This window comes from Rattus norvegicus, chromosome X (assembly GCF_021556685.1).
Source record: "Rattus norvegicus strain SHRSP/BbbUtx chromosome X, alternate assembly SHRSP_T2T, whole genome shotgun sequence".
Taxonomy (NCBI): domain Eukaryota; kingdom Metazoa; phylum Chordata; class Mammalia; order Rodentia; family Muridae; genus Rattus; species Rattus norvegicus.
In genome coordinates, this window is record NC_141554.1 from 25,831,233 (window position 1) to 25,848,946 (window position 17,714).

The following is a 17,714-nucleotide window of genomic DNA, read 5'->3' on the forward strand; positions in this document are numbered from 1 at the left end:
GTGTTTTGTTCAGGAAATTTTCTCCAGTGCCCATGTGTTCCAGATCTTTCCCCCATGTTTTCTTCTACTAGTTTGAGTGTAGTTTGTTTGATGTGGAGGTCCTTGATCCACTTGGACTTATGCTTTGTACAGGGTGATAAGAATGGATCAATCAGCATTCTTCTACATGCTGACCCCCAGTTGAACCACCACTGTTTGCTGAAAATGTTATCTTTTTTTCCATTGGATGGTTTTGGCTCCTTTGTCAAAAATCAAGTGGCCATAGGTGTGTGGGTTCATTTCTGGGTCTTCAATTCTATTCCACTGGTCTATCTGCCCATCTCTGTACCAATACCATGCAGTTTTTATCACTACTGCTCTGTAATACTGCTTGAGTTCAAGGATAGTGATTCTCCCGGAAGTCCTTTTATTGTTGAGGAGTTTTATCTGTCCTGGGTTTTTTGTTATTCCAGATGAATTTACAAGTTGTTCTGTCTAACTGTATGAAGAAATGGATTGGTATTTTGATGGGGATTGCATTGAATCTGTAGATCTTTTTGTAAAAATGGTCATTTTTACTATATTTATCCTGCCAATCCATGAACATGGAAAGATCTCTAAGATCTTCTTCAATTTATAGCTTCAGAGGCTTGAAGTTCTTTTTTTTTAGAGCTGAGACACGAACCCAGGGCCTTGTGCTTGCTAGGCAAGTGCTCTACTTCTGAGCTAAATCCCCAACCCCGAGGCTTGAAGTTCTTATTACACAGATCTTTTACTTGCTTGGTTAAAGTCACAACGAGTTATTTTATATTATTTGGGACTATTATGAAGGGTGTCATTTCCCTAACTTCTTTCTCAGCTTCTTTTTCTTTTGTGTAGAGGAAGGCTAATGATTTATTTGAGTTAATTTTATAGCCAGTCACTTTGATAAAGGTGTTTATCACGTTTAGAAGTTCTTTGGTGGAACTTCTCGGGTCCTTTCAATATGCAATCATATCATCTGCAATAGTGATATTTTGACTTCTCTCTGTCCACTCTGTATTCTTTGATCTCCTTTCACTGTCTGATTGCTCTGGCTAGGACCTCGAGAACTATACTGAATAAGTAGGGAGAGAGTGGGCAGCCTTGTCTAGTCCCTGATTTTAGTGGGATTGTTTCAAATTTCTTTCCATTTCGTTTAGTGTTAGCTACTGGTTTGCTGTGTATGGATTTTACTATGGTTAGATATGGGCCTTGAATTGCTGTTCTTTCAAGTACTTTTATTATGAAGGGGTGTTGAATTTTGTCAAATGGCTTCTCAGCATCTAATGAAATGATCATGTGTTTTTTATCTTTCAGTTTGTTTATATAATGGATTAACTTGATGGTTTTCCGTATATTAAACCATCCCTGCATACCTGGGATGAAGCCTACTTGATCATGGTGGATGATTGTTTTGATGTGCTCTTGGATTCAGTTTGCAAGAATTGTATTGAGTATTTTTGGGTCGATATTCATAAGGGAAATTGGTCTGAAGTTCTTTGTTGGGTCTTTGTGTGGTTTAGGTATAAGAGTAATTGTGCCTTCATAGAAGGAATTTGGTAGTGCTCCATCTGTTTCAATTTTGTGGAATAGATTGAATAGTATTGCTATCAGGTCTTCTATGAAGGTCTGATAGAATTCTGCACTAAACCCGTCTGGACCTGGGCTCTTTTTGGTTGGGAGACTTTTAGTAACTGCTTCTATTTCTTTAGTAGTTATGGGGTTGTTTAAATGGTTTATCTGATCCTGATTTAACATCAGTACCTGGTATCTGTCTAGGAAATTGTCCATTTCCTGCAGATTTTTCAGTTTTGTTGAATATAGGCTTTTGTAGTAGGATCTGATGTTTTTTTAAATTTCCTCTGTTTCTGTTTCTATGTCTCTCTTTTCATTTCTGATTTTGTTAATTTGGACACACTCTCTGTGTCCTCTGGTTAGTCTGGCTAAGGGTTTATCTATCTTGTTGATTTTCTCAAAGAACCAACTTTTGGTTCTGTTGATTCTTTGTATAGTCCTTTTTGTTTCTACTTGGTTGATTTCAGCTCTGAGTTTGATTATTTCCTGCCTTCTACTCCTCCTGGGTGTATTTGCTTCTTTTTGTTCTAGAGCTTTTAGGTGTGTGGTCAAGGTGCTGACATATGCTCGCTCCTGTTTCTTTCTGCAGGCACTCTAAGGCTATGAGTTTTCCTCTTAGCACAGCTTTCATTGTGTCCCATAAGATTGGGTATGTTGTACCTTCATTTCATTAAATTCTAAGAAGTCTTTAATTTGTTTCTTTATTTTTTCCTTGACCGGGTTATCATTGAGTAGAGCATTGATCAACTTCCATGTATATGTGGGCGTTCTTTCCTTATTGTTATTGAAGACCAGCTTTAGCCCGTGGTAGTTTGATAGGATGCATGGGATTATTTCTATCTTTTTGTATCTGTTGATGCCTGTTTTATGACTGATTATGTGCCCAATTTTGGAGAAATCACCATGAGATGGTGAGAAGATGGTATATCCTTTTGTTTTAAGATAGAATGTTCTATAAATATCTGTTAAGTCCATTTAGTTCATGACTTCTCTTAGTCTGTCTATGTCTCTGGTTTTTTTTTAAACTGAAATGCCATGGTTTACTTTCAGGATTCTTACCAGGACTGCTTGATATTTCATGGAATCCTTTAAGCCTGGGTCACAAGCAATAGATCTTAAGTGGAAACACAGAGTTGATTCTAACAAAAGATTCTGCTGTTTAGGAAAGCAAGGCAACCCGAAATAAACTTTCTCCCAAATGACAATGGCTCCTGCACAAAGCAGTAGGTACAAAGACTCTGGGAGATATTTATGTGATATTTAAGGCCTGAAAAGCAGAACCAGGAGCAGATGGAATTCTAATTGCTTTTGGACCAGTTCCTTATCACTTCACTCTGCAAGAACATGTTGGCCTGAACAGAGAAATGGGAATCAAATGGTAGAAACAAATGTTTTTTTCCAAGTGATTAGTGCTTGATGCCCCCTGCCATGCTGAATAAGATGGGGGAGATTTTTTTTTATTAACTTGAGTATTTCTTTTTGTTTTTTTTTTAGAAACAACACACTGCTTTATTGTTTGAAATGATTTGTATTTTTTCCAACTAAAATTTGCATATCTGAATTACAATACATTCAAGCAGGTTGATTATATTGACATTTTTTGGCAGTCTGTTTTATTGATTTTTCTTCTTGCCTGATTCATCACCTTCTTCAGTTTCACTTTTTAAAATCCAGGTTTCTTTCTTTCTTTCTTTTTTTTATTAACTTGAGTATTTCTAATATACATTTCGAGTGTTATTCCCTTTCTCGGATTCCGGGCAAACATCCCCCTACCCCCTCCCCTTCCACATGGGTGTTCCCCTCCCCACCCTCCCCCCACTGCCGCCCTCCCCCCAACAATCTAGTTCACTGGGGGTTCAGTCTTAGCAGGACCCAGGGCTTCCCCTTCCACTCGTGTTCTTATTAGGATATTCATCGCTACCTATGAGGTCAGAGTCCAGGGTCAGTCCATGTATAGTCTTTAGGCAGTGGCTTAGTCCCTGGAAGCTCTGGTTGCTTGGCATTGTTGTACATATGGAGTCTCAAGTCCCTTCAAGCTCTTCCAGTTCTTTCTCTGATTCCTTCAACGGGGGTCCTATTCTCAGTTCAGTGGTTTGCTGCTGGCATTCGCCTCTGTATTTGCTGTATTCTGGCTGTGTCTCTCAGGAGCGATCTACATCCGGCTCCTGTCGGTCTGCACTTCTTTGCTTCATCCATCTTGTCTAATTGGGTGGCTGTATATCTATGGGCCACATGTGGGGAAGGCTCTGAATGGGTGTTCCTTCAGTCTCTGTTTTAATCTTTGCCTCTCTCTTCCCTGCCAAGGGTATTCTTGTTCCCCTTTTAAAGAAGGAGTGAAGCATTCACATTTTGATCATCCGTCTTAAGTTTCATTTGTTCTAGGCATCTAGGGTAATTCAAGCATTTGGGCTAATAACCACTTATCAATGAGTGCATACCATGTATGTCTTTCTGTGATTGGGTTAGCTCACTCAGGATGATATTTTCCAGTTCCAACCATTTGCCTACGAATTTCATAAAGTCATTGTTTTTGATAGCTGAGTAATATTCCATTGTGTAGATGTACCACATTTTCTGTATCCATTCCTCTGTTGAAGGGCATCTGGGTTCTTTCCAGCTTCTGGCTATTATAAATAAGGCTGCTATGAACATAGTGGAGCACGTGTCTTTTTTGTATGTTGGGGCATCTTTTGGGTATATGCCCAAGAGAGGTATAGCTGGATCCTCAGGCAGTTCAATGTCCAATTTCCTGAGGAACCTCCAGACTGATTTCCAGAATGGTTGTACCAGTCTGCATACACACAAACAATGCAGGAGTGTTCCTCTTTCTCCACATCCTCACCAGCATTTTCTGTCACCTAAGTTTTTGATCTTAGCCATTCTCACTGGTGTGAGGTGAAATCTCAGGGTTGTTTTGATTTGCATTTCTCTTATGACTAAAGATGTTGAACATTTCTTTAGGTGTTTCTCAGCCATTCAGCATTCCTCAGCTGTGAATTGTTTGTTTAGATCTGAACCCCATTTTTTAATAGGGTTATTTGTCTCCCTGCGGTCTAACTTCTTTTTTTTTAAAGATTTATTTATTTATTATATATATAAGTACACTGTAGCTGTCTTCAGACACACCAGAGGAGGGCATCAGATCTCATTACAGATGGTTGTGAGCCACCATGTGGTTGCTGGGAATTGAACTCAGGACCTCTGGAAGAGCAGTTAGTGCTCTTAACCACTGAGCCGTCTCTCCAGCCCGCGGTCTAACTTCTTGAGTTCTTTGTATATTTTGGATATAAGGCCTCTATCTGTTGTAGGATTGGTAAAGATCTTTTCCCAATCTGTTGGTTGCCGTTTTGTCCTAACCACAGTGTCCTTTGCCTTACAGAAGCTTTGCAGTTTTATGAGATCCCATTTGTCGATTCTTGATCTTAGAGCATAAGCCATTGGTGTTTTGTTCAGGAAATTTTTTCCAGTGCCCATGTGTTCCAGATGTTTCCCTAGTTTTTCTTACGTTAGTTTGAGTGTGTCTGGTTTGATGTGGAGGTCCTTGATCCACTTGGACTTAAGCTATGTACAGGGTGATAAGCATGGATCGATCTGCATTCTTCTACATGTTGACCTCCAGTTGAACCAGCACCATTTGCTGAAAATGCTATCTTTTTTCCATTGGATGGTTTTGGCTCCTTTGTCAAAAATCAAGTGCCCATAGGTGTGTGGGTTCATTTCTGGGTCTTCAATTCTGTTCCATTGGTCTATCTGTCTGTCTCTGTACCAATACCATGCAGTTTTTATCACTATTGCTCTGTAATACTGCTTGAGTTCAGGGATAGTGATTCCCCCTGAAGTCCTTTTATTGTTGAGGATAGTTTTAGCTATCCTGGGTTTTTTGTTATTCCAGATGAATTTGCAAATTGTTCTGTCTAACTCTTTGAAGAATTGGATTGGTATTTTGATGGGGATTGCAATGAATCTATAGATCGCATTTGGTAAAATGGACATTTTTACTATATTAATCCTGCCAATCCATGAGTATGGGAGATCTTTCCATCTTCTGAGGTCTTCTTCAATTTCTTTCTTCAGTGTCTTGAAGTTCTTATTGTACAAATCTTTTACTTGCTTGGTTAAATTCACACCGAGGTACTTTATATTAATTTGGTCTATTATGAAAGGTGTCGTTTCCCTAATTTCTTTCTCAACTTGTTTCTCTTTTGTGTAGAGGAAGGCTACTGATTTATTTGAGTTAATTTTATACCCAGCCACTTTGTTGAAGTTGTTTATCAGCTTTAGTAGTTCTCTGGTGGAACTTTTGGGATCACTTAAATATACTATCATATCATCTGCAAATAGTGATATTTTGACTTCTTCTTTTCCAATCTCTATCCCCTTGACCTCCTTTTGTTGTCTGATTGCTCTGGCTAGAACTTCAAGAACTATATTGAATAAGTAGGGAGAGAGTGGGCAGCCTTGTCTAGTCCCTGATTTTAGTGGGATTGCTTCAAGTTTCTCTCCATTTAGTTTAATGTTAGCAACTGGCTTGCTGTATATGGCTTTTACTATGTTTAGGTATGGGCCTTCAATTCCTATTCTTTCCAGGACTTTTATCATGAAGGGGTGTTGAATTTTGTCAAATGCTTTCTCAGCATCTAATGAAATGATCATGTGGTTCTGTTCTTTCAGTTTGTTTATATATTGGATCACGTTGATGGTTTTCTATATATTAAACCATCCCTGCATGCCTGGGATGAAGCCTACTTGATCATGGTGGATGACTGTTTTGATGTGCTCTTGGATTCAGTTTGCCAGAATTTTATTGAGTATTTTTGCATCGATATTCATAAGGGAAATTGGTCTGAAGTTCTCTTTCTTTGTTGGGTCTTTGTGTGGTTTAGGTATAAGAGTAATTGTGGCTTCATAGAAGGAATTCGGTAGGGCTCCATCTGTTTCAATTTTGTGGAATAGTTTGGATAATATTGGTATAAGGTCTTCTATGAAGGTCTGATAGAATTCTGCACTAAACCCGTCTGGACCTGGGCTCTTTTTGGTTGGGAGAACTTTAATGACTGCTTCTATTTCCTTAGGAGTTATGGGGTTGTTTAACTGGTTTATCTGTTCCTGATTTAACATCGGTACCTGGTATCTGTCTAGGAAATTGTCCATTTCCTGAAGATTTTCAAGTTTTGTTGAATATAGGCTTTTATCGTAAGATCTGAAGATTTTTTGAATTTCCTCTGAATCTGTAGTTATGTCTCCCTTTTCATTTCTGATTTTGTTAATTTGTACATACTCTCTGTGTCCTCTCGTTAGTCTGGCTAAAGGTTTATCTATCTTGTTGATTTTCTCAAAGAACCAACTTTTGTTTCTGTTGATTCTTTGTATAGTTCTTTTTGTTTCTACTTGGTTGATTTCAGATCTGAGTTTGATTATTTCCTGCCTTCTACTCCTCCTTGGTGTATTTGCTTCTTTTGTTCTAGAGCTTTTAGGTGTGCTGTCAAGTTGCTGCCATATGCTCTTTCCTGTTTCTTTCTGCAGGCACTCAGCCCTATGAGTTTTCCTCTTAGCACAGCTTTCATTGTGTCCCATAAGTTTGGGTATGTTGTACCTTCATTTTCATTAAATTCTAAAAAGTTTTTAAGTTCTTTCTTTATTTCTTCCTTGACCAGGTTATCATTGAGTAGAGCATTGTTCAATTTCCATGTATATGTGGGCATTCTTCCCTTATTGTTATTGAAGACCAGTTTTAGGCCGTGGTGGTCCCATAGCACGCATGGGATTATTTCTATATTTCTGTCCCTGTTGAGGCCCGTTTTTTGACCAATTATATGGTCAATTTTGGAGAAAGTACCATGAGGAGCTGAGAGGAATGTATATCCTTTTGCTTTAGGATAAAATGTTCTATAAATATCTGTTAAGTCCATTTGGCTCATGACTTCTCTTAGTCTGTCTACGTCTTTGTTTAATTTCTGTTTCCATGATCTGTCCATTGATGAGAGTGGGGTGTTGAAATCTCCTACTATTATTGTGTGAGGTGCAGTGTGTGTTTTGAGCTTTAGTAAGGTTTCTTTTACGTATGCACGTGCCCTTGTATTTGGAGAATGGATATTTAGGATTGAGAGTTCATCTTGGTGGATTTTTCCTTTGATGAATATGTAGTGTCCTTGTTTATCTTTTTTGATGACTTTTTGTTGAAAATTGGTTTTATTCGATATTAGAATGGCTAGTCCAGCTTGCTTCTTCCAACCATTTGCTTGGAAAGTTGTTTTCCAGCCTTTCACTCTGAGGTAGTGTCTGTCTTTCTCTCTGAGGTGTGTTTCCTGTAGGCAGCAGAATTCAGGGTCCTCATTGTGTATCCAGTTTGTTAATCCATGTCTTTTTATTGGGGATTGGAGGCCATTGATGTTGAGAGATATTAAGGAATAGTGATTATTGCTTCCTGTTATATTCATATTTGGATGTGAGGTTATGTTTGTGTGCTTTTCTTCTCTTTGTTTTGTTGCCAAGATGATTAGTTTCTTGCTTCTTCTAGGGTATAGCTTGCCTCCTTATGTTGGGCTTTACCATTTATTATCCTTTGTAGTGCTGGATTTGTAGAAATATATTGCGTAAATTTGGTTTTGTCATGGAATATCTTGGTTTCTCCATATATGTTAATTGAGAGTTTTGCAGGATACAGTAACCTGGGCTGGCATTTGGTTCTCTTAGGGTCTGTATGACATCAGTCCAGGATCTTCTGGCCTTCAAATTTTCTTGCGTAAAGTCTGGTGTGATTCTGATAGGTCTGCCTTTATATGTTACTTGACCTTTTTCCTGTACTGCTTTTAATATTCTTTCTTTATTTTGTGCGTTTCGTGTTTTACTATTATGTGACGGGAGGTGTTTCTTTTCTGGTCCAATCTATTTGGAGTTCTGTAGGTTTCTTGTATGCCTATGGGTATCTCTTTTTTTAGGTTAGGGAAGTTTTCTTCTATGATTTTGTTGAAGATATTTACTGGTCCTTTGAGCTGGGAGTCTTCACTCTCTTCTATACCTATTATCCTTAGGTTTGATCTTCTCATTGAGTCCTGGATTTCCTGTATGTTTTGGACCAGTAGCTTTTTCTGCTTTACATTGTCTTTGACAGTTGAGTCAATGATTTCTATGGAATTTTCTGCTCCTGAGATTCTCTCTTCCATTTCTTGTATTCTGGTGGTGAAGCTTGTATCTACAGCTCCTTGTCTCTTCTTTTGATTTTCTATATCCAGGGTTGTTTCCATGTGTTCTTTCTTGATTGCTTCTATTTCCATTTTTAATTCCTTCAACTGTTTGATTGTGTTTTTCTGGAATTCTTTCAGGGATTTTTGTGACTCCTCTCTATGGGCTTCTACTTGTTTATTTATGATTTCCTGGAATTCTTACAGGGATTTTTGTGATTCCTCTCTGTAGGCTTCTACTTGTTCTCTAAGGGAGTTCTTCATGTCTTTCTTGAAGTCCTCCAGCATCATGATCAAATATGATTCTGAAACTAGGTCTTGCTTTTCTGGTGTGTTTGGATATTCCATGATTGTTTTGATGGGAGAATTGGGCTCCTATGGTGCCATGTAGTCTTGGTTTCTGTTGCTTGGGTTCCTGTGCTTGCCTCTCGCCATCATATTATCTCTAGTGTTACTTTGTTCTGCTATTTATGACAGTGGCTAGACTGTCCTATAAGCCTGTGTGTTAGGAGTGCTGTAGACCTGTTTTCCTGTTTACTTTCAGCCTGTTATGTGGACAGAGTGTTCTGCTTTCGGGCGTGTAGTTTTTCCTCTCTACAGGTCTTCAGCTGTTCCTGTGGGCCTGTGTCTTGAGTTCACCAGTCAGATCACTTGCAGCAGAAAAGTTGGTCTTACCTGTGGTCCCAAGGCTCAAGTTTGCTCGCGGGGTGCTGCCCCGGAGTTCTCTGTGGCGGCAGCAACCAGGAAGATCTGCGCCGCCATTTCCGGGAGCTTCAGTGTACCAGGGTTCCAGATGGTGTTTGGTGTTTTCCTCTGGAATCAGTAATGTGTGCAGAGTGCAGTCTCTTCTGGTTTCCCAGGCCTGACTGCCTCTCTGAAGGTTTAGCTCTCCCTCCCACGGGATTTGGGTGCAGAGAACTGTTTATCCGGTCTGTTCCTTTGGGTTCTGGCGGTGTCTCAGGCAGGGGTCCTGCCGCTCCTGGGCCCTCCCCCACGGGAACCCAGAGGCCTTATACAGTTTCCTCTTGGGCCAGGGATGTGGGCAGGGGTGGGCAGTGTTGGTGGTCTCTTCTGCTCTGCAGCCTCAGGAGTGCCCACCTGACCAGGCGGTGAGGTCTCTCTCCCACGGGGTCTGGGAGCAGAGAGATGCTGGGGGCCGGGATCCGCGGGTGTGAGACTCCTGGTAAACACAGGGAGTGCCCGGTCCTAGAGGAATTCTGCCTCGGTGTCCTATGTCTCTGTTTAATTTCTGTTTCTATGATCTGTCCATTGATGAGAGTGGGGTCTTGGAATCTCCTACTATTATTGTGTGAGGTGCAATGATTGCTTTGACCTTTAGTAGGGTTTCTTTTATGTATGTAGGTGGTCTTGTATTTGAAGCATAAGTATTTAGGATTGATGGTTCATTTTCCTTGATTTTTTGTTTGATGAATATGAAGTGTCCTTCCTTATCTTTTTTGATGAGTTTGGGTTGAAAATCAACTTTATTCAATATTAGAATTGCTACTCCAGCTTGCTTCTTCAGACCATTTGCTTGGAAAGTTGTTTTCCAGCCTTTTACTCTGAGGTCGTGTCTGTCTTCGTCTTTGACGTATGTTTCCTGAAGGCAGCAAAATGCTGTGTCCTCATTACGTATCGAGTATTTCATTCTGCCTCTTTTTATTGGGGAATTTTGTGCATTGATGTTGAGAGATATTAAGGAATAGTGATTGTTGCTTCCTGTTATCTTCGTATGTAGAGGTAAGATTATGTTTGCGTGCTTGTCCTTTTTTTGCTTTGTTGCAAAACGATTAGTTTCTTGTTTTTTCTAGGGTGTAGTTTGCCTCCATGTGTTGGGCTTTACTATGTGTTATCCTTTGTAGGGCTGGATTTGCAGAAAGATATTGTGTAAATTTGATTTTGCCATGGAATATCTTGGTTTCTCCATCTATGATATTTGAGAGTTTTGCTGTGTACAGTAACCAGGACTGGCATCTGTATTCTCTTAGGGTCTATATGACATCTGTCCAGGATCTTCTAGCTTTCATAGTCTCTGGTGAGAAGGCTGTTGTAATTCTGATATGTCTGCCCTTATATGTTGCTTGACCCTTTTCCCTTACTGCTTTTAACATTCTTTGTTTTGTGCATTTGGTTTTTTGACCATTATGTGATGGGAGAAGTTTCTTCTGTGGTCCAATCCTTTTGGAGTTCTGTAGGCTTCGTGTATGTTTATGGGCATCTCTTTCTTTAGGTTAGGGAAGTTTTCTTCTATGATTTTGTTGAAGATATTTACTGGCACTTTGAGTTGTATGTCTTCACTCTCTTCTACATCTATTTATCCTTAGGTTTTTTTCTTCTCATTGTGTTCTGGATTTCCTGTTTGTTTGGGGCCAGTAGCTTTTTTCGTTTTACATTATCTTTGACAGTTGTTTCAATGATTTCTGTGGTATCATCTACTCCTGAGAGTCTCTCTTCTATCTCTTCTACTCGGCTGGTGATGCTTGTATCTATGGCTCCTTGTATCTTTCTTTGGTTTTCTATATCCAGGGTTGTCTCCCTTTGTGCTTTCTTTATTGTTTCTATTTCCATTTTCAATTCCTTTACCTGTTTGATTGTGTTTTCTTGTGATTCTTTCGGGATTTTTGTGTTTCCTCTCTAAAGGCTTCTACTTGTTTATTTGTGTTTCCCTGCATTTCTTTAAGGGAGTTCTTTATGTCTTTCTTGAAGTCCTCCATCATCATGATCAAATGCGATTTTAAATCTATATCTTGCTTTTCTGGTGTGTTTGGATATTCAGTGTTTGCTTTGGTGGGAGAATGTAGTCTTGGCTTCTGTTGCTTGGGTGCCTGCACTTGCCTCTTGCCATCATGTTGTCTCTGGTGTTACCATCTTCTGCTATTTCTGACAGTGGGTTTACCGTCCTATAGGCCTGTGTGTCAGGAATGCTCTAGACCTGTTTTCCTGTTTTCTTTCAGCCAGTTATGGGAACAGAGTTTTCTGCTTTTAGGCGTGTAGTTGTTCCTGTCTCCTGGCTTTTATCTGTTCCTATGGGTGTGTGTTCTGAGTCCACCAGGCAGGTCACTTGGAGCAGAAAAGTTGGTCTTGCCTCTGGTCTGGGGCCTGAAGTCACTCCTTGGTGCTGGGTTTCAGCTCTCCACGAGGGCAGCAACCAGAAGGGTCTGCCCCACCTTCTCTCAGGTTCCTGTGCACAGAGGGCCCAAATAGTGCTAGGTGTTTTACTATAGAGTGAGAAATGTGGACAGAGAGTAGTCTCCTCTGGCTTCCCAGGTGTGTTTGCCCCTCTGAAGGTCTAGCTCTCCCTCCCACGGGATTTGGGTGCAAGGAGCTCTTTGACCGGGTCCCTTCAGTTCCGGGTGCAATCTGGACTGCAGGACTGCTGCAGCTTGAGCTCCCCTATCTTCCTGTTCCCAGAGGCCCTATATAGTCTCCTCTTGGGCCAGGGATGTGGGCAAAGGTTGGAAGTACTGGATGTCTCTCCTGCCCTGCAGTTTCAGAAGTACCCACCTCTCCGGCCAATCTGTTCTCTCCCTCACAGGGTTTGGGAGCAGGGAGCTGTGGGCCGGGATCAGCGAGTTTCAGGCGCCAGCTAGAAACAAAGGGTCTGGTCCCATAGGAATTTTGTATTTGTTTGTCCTGAGACCACCAGGCAGGTCACTTGGAGCAGAAATATTCGTCTTACTTCTGGTTTTGGGCTGAAGTTGCTCCTCAGGACTGGGTTTCAGCTCTCTGTGAGGGCAGCAACCAGAAGTTCCTGAGTATTTTTTCATCGATATCCATAAGCGTGATTGGTGTGAAGTTCTGGGGTTTTTTTGCTTTTGTTTTTTTTTGTTTGTTTGTTTTTTTGTTTGTTTGTTTTTTTGTTTTGTTTTGTTTCCTTTTGTAAGGTCCTTGTGCGATTTGGGTATCAGAGTAATTGTGGCTCCATAGAATGAATTAGGTAGTGTTCCTTCTGTTTCTATTTTATAGAATAGTTTGAGGAATAATGCTACCAAGTCTTCTTTGAAGGTCTGGTAGAATTCTGAACTAAATCTATCTGGCACTGGGCTTGTTTTGGCTGAGAGGATTTTTTTATGACTTCTTCTATTTCCTTATGGGATATGGGCCTGTTTAGAAAGATTACCTGCTCTTGATTTAACTTTCTTATGTGGTATCTGTCTAGAAAACCATCCATTTCATCTAGAATTTCCAGTCTTGTTGCATATAGGCTTTTGTAGTAGGATCTGATTTTTTTTAATTTCCTCCATTTCTGTTGTTATATCTCCCTTTTCATTTCTGATTTTGTTAATTTGGATACTTTCTCTTGGCCCTTCAGTTAGTTTGGCTAGGGATTTATCTATCTTGTCAATTCTTTCAAAGAACCAGCTTTTGTTTTTGCTGATTCTTTTTATTGTTCTCCTTGTTTATATTTGGTTGATTTCAGCCCTGAGTTTGACTATTTTCTGCCTTCTGCTCCTCTTGGGTAAGTTCGCTTCTTTTTTGTTCTAAAGCTCTCAGGTGTACTGTTAAGTTGCTAGTGTAAGATCTCGTCCATTTGTTTATCAGTGCACTTACTGTGATGAATTTTCCTCTTAGAACTGCTTTCATTGTGTCCCATAAGTTTGGGTATGTTATGTCAACATTTTCATTAAATTCTAGGAAGTCTTTAATTTCTTTCTTTTTTTCATCCTTGACCAAACTATCATTGACTAAAGAGTTGTTCATATTCCACATGTATGTGGGTTTTCTGTTGCTTTTGCTCCTATTGAAGACCATCTTTATTCTGTAGTGGTCTGATAGGTTGCCTGGGGGATTATTTCAGTCTTCTTGTATTTGTTGAGGGTTGTTTTGTGACCAATTATATGGCTGCTTTTGGAGAACATACCATGAGGTGCTAAAAAGATGGTGTATTTTGTTTTGTTCTGTTCTGTTTTCGGGTTCAATGTTCTGTAGATATCTGTTAAATCCATTTGGTTCATAAACTCTATTAGTTTCAGTGTCTCTGTTTAGTTTCTGTTTCAACGACGTGTTCATTGGTGAGAGTGCTGTACTGACATCTCCCACAATTATTATATGGGGTTCAATGTTTCTTTTGAGCTTTCCTAATGTTTCTTTGAGGAATGTGATTACCCTTGCATTTGGGACATAGATGTTCAGAATTGAGACTTTCTCTTAGTGGATTTTCTCTTTGTTGAATATGAAACGTCCTTCCTTATCACATTTGATAACTTTTGGTTGAAAGTCTATTTTATTGGATATTAGGATGGCAACTCCACCTTGTTTCTTGGGACGTTTGCTTGGTAGATCTTTTTCCATCCTTTTACGCTAAGAATGTGTCTGTCTTTGTTAATGAGGTGTGTTTCCTGTATGCAGCAAAGTGCTGGATCTTGTTTACATATCCAGTCTGTTAGCTTATGTCTTTTTATAGACCAATTGAGTCCATTAATATTGACAGATATTAAAAACAGTTGACTAGTGGTTCCTGTTATACTCATTATGACACAACATGCTACAGTAAGCACAGGCACATACCATCATATCAAGGCTGGATGAGGCAACCATGTAGCAGAAAAAGGATTCTCAAAGCAGGCCAAAGAATCATAGATGGCCCCTGCTTCCAGTTAGGAATCCCAAAGTACTCAGCCATACCATATACCGATATAGTCCCCTTGATCTTGGAGCAGTTATGAATTCTGGATAGTTGATACTGTGATTCTTGGTCTTGCAGTGTCTCTGACCGCTCTGATCCTGCTTCCCCACACTCCATAGAAGGATCCACCTAATAGTTGGCTGTGAGAATATACATGTGCTCCCATCTGTTGAAGGATGAATTTTCTGTGGCCTCTCTGCTGATGAGGTTGCTAGGCTCTACTCTGAGAACACTGCAGTTAGGAAAAACTGTAGGTTTATTATTTTGTGGCTTAGTTGGGATCCGAATCCATCTATGTCAGGCCCTGACTACTTACAGAAGATGGTGTGTTCCAGCTCCATGTCTCTCATACTAGCAGTCTTCCTTTGGGTTATCCTCATAGATTCCATGGCGTTTCCATCACATTAGATTTCTATCTTGTCCTGAATTTCACCCTAATTGCAGTATTTTTCCCTTTCTTTCCACCCTACCTGATTCCTCTTGTTTCTAACCTTAACCAACTCCATGTCAACCCTTGATATCTATTCTACTTTCCATTCCCAGGTGATCCTTGAGTCTTCCTGTAAGCCCTCCATGATAAATAGCTTACCAAGATCTGTGGATTATATCATGATTAAACACTTTACCCTAATATCTACTTATAAGTGAGTACATACTATGGTTGTCTTTCTGGGTTTTGGTTATTTCACTCAGGATGATATCTTCTAGTTCATCCATTAGCCTGCAAATTTACCAATGGAATTGTTTTAGACGGCTCAGTGTTACTTTCTTTATAGTGTAAATGTATCACACATTTTACTATGCATTCTTTGGGTTATGGACATCTATGTTGTATTCATTTCCTGGCTATTATGTATAAAGCTGCCATGAGCACAGCTGAGCAAGTGTCCATGTTGTAGGCTAGAATATACTCTGGACCCAGAAGTGGAATAGCTGAGTTTTGGGGTATTTTGATTCTCAGTTTTCTGCGAAACTTCCATATTGTTATCAAAAGTGTTTGAACATATTCGCACTCCCACAGTAATGGAGGAGTGTTTTTGTTGATCCACATTCTCACTAGCATGAGCTGTCATTTGAGTTTTTTTATCCTACCCATTCTGACAGGTGTAAGATGGAGACTCAGAGTCCTTTTGATTTGCATTTCTCTGACAATAAGAACATTAAACATTTATCTTCTTTATTGGATATTTCTTATTTACATTTTAAAAGTTATTCCCTTTCCTAGATTCCTGTCCATAAGCCCACAATCAATCCCTCTCCTCTTCTTCTATAAGGGTGTTCCTCCTTCCCACCTCTCTGTCTTGACATTCCCCTACAATGGGGATCCAACCTCCTGTTGGTGCCCCAAAAGGCCATCCTCTCCTACATATGGAACTGGAGCCATGTAGTCTTTGAGTAGTGGTTTAGTTCCTAGTAGCTCTGATTGATTGGTATTGTTTTACTTATGAGGCAGCAAGCCCCTTTATCTCCTTCAATCCTTTCTCTAATTCCTCAAACAGGTACCCCGGTCTCAGTTCAATGTTTTGCTGCTAGCATTTGCTTCTATTTGTCAGGCTCTGGTTGAGCCTCTTAGGAGACAGCTATATCAGGCTCCTGTCAGCATACGTGTCTAGGTTTCATAAATATTATCTAGTTTTGGTATATATATGTTTCTCTTTTTATTCTTTTTTCTCATTTTTATTAAACTGGGTATTACTTATTTTCTTATTTACATTACAAATATTATTTATTTTTCAGGTTTTCTGTCCATCAGTCCCCTAACCCCTCCCTCTCCCCTTCGTATGGGTGTTCCCCTCCACATCTATCCCCCATTGCTGCTCCCCCCAACAATCCCCTACAGTGGGGGTCCAACCTTGGCAGGATCAAGGGTTTCCCCTTCCACTGGTTCCCCAACAAGGCTATTCACTGTTACATATGCAGTTAGAGCCCAGGGTCAGTGCAAGTATAGTCTTGGGGTAGTGGTATGGTCCCTGGATGCTCTGGTTGGTTGGCATTGTTGTTCTTATGGAGTTGCAAGCTCCATCAGCTCTTTCAGTCCTTTTTTAATTCTTCCAATGGGGTCCTGTTCTCAGTTCAGTGGTTTGCTGCTAGCTTTTAACACTATATTTGACATGTTCTGGCTGTGTCTCTCAGAAGAGATCTATCTCTGGTTCCTGTCAGCATGCACTTCTTAGCTTCATCCATCTTATCTAGTTTTGGTGACTGTATATATAAGGGCCACATGTGGGGCAGGCTCTGAATGGCCATTCCTTTAGTCTCTGCTCTAAACTTTGTCTCCCTATCCCCTCCTATTGATATTTTTTGTTACCCTTTTAAAGAAGGAGTGAAGCATGTGCACTTTGGTCATCATTCTTGAGTTTCATGTAGTCCATGCACTGCACCTTGGGGAATTCGAACATTTGGGCTAATATCCACTTATCAATGTGTGCATACAATGTGTGTTTTTCTATAATTGGGTTACCTCACTCAGCAGGATATATTCTGGTTCTATAGATTTGCCTATGAATTTCATGAAGTAATAGTTTTTGACAGCTGAGAAGTACTGCATTGTATAGACATACCAAATTTACTGTATGCATTCCTCTGTTAAAGGGCATCTGGATTCTTTCCAGCTTCTGGCTATTATATGTAAGGCTGCTATGAACATAGTGGAGCATGTGTCTTTGCTGTATGTTGAAGCATCTTTTGGGTATATGCCCACAGGAGGTATAACTGTGTGCTCAGGTAGTGCAATGTCCAATTTCTGAATAAATATAGACTGATTTCCAGAGAGGGTGTACCAGTTTGCAATCCCACCAACAATGGATGAGTGTTCCTCTTTCTCCACATTTTTGCCATCATCTGCTGTCACCTGAGTATTTGATCTTATCCATTCTGTCTGGTGTAAGGTGGAATCTCAGGGTAGTTTTGATTTGCATTTCCCTGATGGTTAACATTTCTTTAGGTGTTTCGCAGCCATTCAATATTCCTCAGCTGTGAATTCTTTGTTTAAATCTGCACCCCATTTTTAATAGGGTTATTTGGCTGTCTGGAGTCTAACTTCATGAGTTCTTTGTACATTTTGTATAGTAGCCCTCTATTGGATATAGGATTGGCAAAGATCTTTTCCCAATCTGTTAGTTGCTGTTTTGTCCTAATGATGGTGTCCTTTTGCTTTACAAAAGCTTTGCAGTTTTATGAGGCCCCACTTGTCCATTCTGGATCTTAGAGCATAAGCCATTGCTGTTCTCTTCAGGGAATTTTCCCCAGTAACCATGTGTTTGAGAGTCTTCCCCATTTTTTCTTTTATGAAGCTGAGTACATCTGGTTTGGTGTGCAGTGTCTTGATCCAC